The following is a 3,025-nucleotide window of genomic DNA, read 5'->3' on the forward strand; positions in this document are numbered from 1 at the left end:
TTCTTGCATATTTTACTTGGTTTTGTGTTGTAAGGCACCAAGGCTATGTGGGAATCTCATTCTCACAACCCGCTATGTGCATCTTATGCTAAGGCTCATTTATCTTGCCTTTGCACAATTCAGGGTTGCCTTCCTAAGGCTAAATAAGATTACCACACTAAGTGCGTATCTCATTCTCAAACCCCATATGGGTATCTTATATTCTTGGAGCATTCTAGAGTGGGGAAAAAGAGAAGTTGAGCCCACAATGTTCAAAAATTTTCCATTTTTTCCCTGATTAATCCAAACACACAAATTCTATGAACTTAGGAATTTTGTTACTAGTACCGGGATTCCCATTCTTGCTTTTCAATTCCTGTTATTCAAGTTTCAAACATAGTCAAAATTACACCTGGGCTTTCATCTTGTGAAATATATCAGTTCAAACACTTGAATTGTATCAACATTGGAATCTTGTTGTTAGTAAAGTAGTGAAATTCCCACTCCAGCCATTCAAGCATATCCAAAGTTTCATGTTGGTTTTCATCCTTGTGAAATTTATCAGTTTGCTGGTTGTGACACGCTCTAGTTGTTTTGGATGCATTTCCTCATCATTCTCAAAGCATGCAAATAGAATCTGATTATCTCTCAATTGCAGGCTAGAAACTTTAGAGTTGAACCACCTGGGTTGTTCCAAGGCCGTAGAGAGCACCCAAAGGTACTACTGATATCTTTCTACCAACAATGAAGGATTTATAATAATCTAGGACGGAATGCTTGATTTTTTGTAGTTGTTTCTGGAAGAATTTGCAATTGTTCTCAAGTTTTCATTCAGAACTTGCTGTTGACTTTTGGTTTTGTGGTTCAGATAGGGAAGCTGAAAAGACGCATTCAACCTAGGGACATTACTATAAATTTTGGAAAGGATGCCCCAATTCCCAAATGCCCTATCCCTAGTGAAAAGTGGTTGTTTCTGCCATAATTTTATTGGAAAATAGGAACAAAGTTGTGTCTCTGTTTTAAGATTTTTAATAAATTAACTTTACAAATATTTGATCTTTGCAGATGGAAAGAAATAAGGCATGACAACACAGTTACATGGCTTGCTTTTTGGAATGATCCAATCAACCCAAAGGAATTCAAATACGTGTTCTTGGTAGCTAACAGTTCTTTGAAAGGGCAAAGTGACAAGGAGAAATATGAGAAATCAAGGATGTTAAAGGTACTTTACATAAAATTTACCTACACATCTGATAAATGTCATTTCTATTTGTGTTAGACAATTTAGTAGTAACTTCCCATTCCTTAGCTATAACTATAATTCGTTGTTTGATTGTAGGACTACATATAAGGCATCAGAGCAGCTTATACTAAAGATTTTGCCAGTAAGGATGTCACAAAGCGACAAATAGCAGTTGCCACCTATCTTATTGATAAACTAGCTCTCAGGGCAGGCAATGAGAGGGTATGGTGTATGTAATTGTTTTCATCATGTTTATGTTTATCTTTTACTCTCTTGTTCATGGAACATCCTTTTTCTTTTTCCTCCCTATATAGAAGCATAGTTGAGAATCTGACAATAGGTAATTGGTTAAGACCCAGTTGGATGAGGTGGACAACCTTCTCTGTGGAAGAAACATAGTGATGCAGATCATCTTACAGATGCTAATAGTGTTTTATGTACTTTATATAGATGCATGCTTTAATGTATAAACACATGTATTATGTACATATGATGCGTCGTCTGCGATCTTGCTCAGAAAGTAAATAGAAACATAACAAAAAAAACGAAACAAGTTTTGAAGCCTTTATTCTTATAATTGTTTCGATCTTACAGGATGATGATGAAGCTGATACCGTTGGTTGCTGCACATTGAAAGTAGAAAATGTAGAACCAATGCCTCCAAATATTCTGAAGGTATAATGGCGTTTATGTCTCAGATAGCAAGGTTTTAAACCTTAACTTACAATTGGATTTGGTTATAATAATATTTGTGAGTTTGGTGGGTTATTATATTGAGATTTTGAAGTTTTAAATGAATAAAAAGGAGACTGCATGATGCGAAAATGGAATCAGTTTCTGGAATATTTTGAACCTATTAGAAACATGTAACAATACTAAGGTTTTTCGTCAACTGCAATTAATAACAAATCAATATCTTTTCTGGTTTTCTAGTTTGACTTCCTTGGTAAAGATTCAATTAGATACCAAAATAAGGTTGAAGTTGAACTTCTTGTGTTCAAGGCAATTCAGCAGTTCGAACTGGTTAGTGGATGCGTGGCCTTTGGTATCAAAATATCTCTTTCTATATTTCATTATAAAGACATGCTCACATGACCTTATTTTTCTACAGGAAAAAGTGGCGGCGATGATCTTTTTGACAAGCTGGATACCAATAAACTGAATGCTCATCTAAAGGAACTCATGCCTGGTCTCATAGCAAAGGTTTTCCGTACATATAATGCATCTATAACTTTGGATGAGATGGTAAGAGGCAAGCTGAGATTTTTCATACCTTGAAGTTAGTATTTTTCATGTGAATATGAATTTACTATGTTAACCAAGCTTTTGGTACACATGGGAGTATTTGTGTTGGTGTTTGGATTGTCTGACCATCAACTTTTGGTACACATGGGAATATAGGACCCGGGCAAATAGTTGTACTGGTGCTTATTTGAAAGGTGGTACTAGGGTGAAGTAATAAAAAATCAATAAATGTGGGCTATCTAACAAAACATATTGGAAATAAGATTTTGAAATATAACAAATAGTTGTTGTCATTTGACATTATTGAAAGTAGAAATGGTTTTTAACAAATAATTGCTGTCATTTGACAGTAGTGAACTTGATATGCATTGGCAAGATAACTCAACTCAACTTACCAAACTTTAATCCCAATTATTTGACCTGCAGTAGGACATGGTGGTAACATGACGTCATGGTTAAACCAATTTACATTTTTGTCGATTATATTTCATGATGATGAAGGCTATATATGGTTTGTAGATATAATAGTCTGAAACATGGAGTAGTCTATGCAATGAA

General features: G+C 34.8%; 1 pseudogene across 1 annotated transcript; it reads left to right on the plus strand.

Moving 5' to 3' along the window:
* Nucleotides 1-964: 964 nt before the first annotated feature.
* LOC114263692 (DNA topoisomerase 1-like) lies at nucleotides 965-2,544 on the plus strand (annotated as a pseudogene). The gene is made up of 5 exons (XR_014330719.1): nucleotides 965-1,201; nucleotides 1,319-1,444; nucleotides 1,817-1,897; nucleotides 2,156-2,245; nucleotides 2,334-2,544. The product of XR_014330719.1 is annotated as a DNA topoisomerase 1-like (transcript).
* Nucleotides 2,545-3,025: the final 481 nt, after the last annotated feature.

This window comes from Camellia sinensis, chromosome 5, assembly GCF_055761805.1.
Source record: "Camellia sinensis isolate YWXY chromosome 5, ASM5576180v1, whole genome shotgun sequence".
Taxonomy (NCBI): domain Eukaryota; kingdom Viridiplantae; phylum Streptophyta; class Magnoliopsida; order Ericales; family Theaceae; genus Camellia; species Camellia sinensis.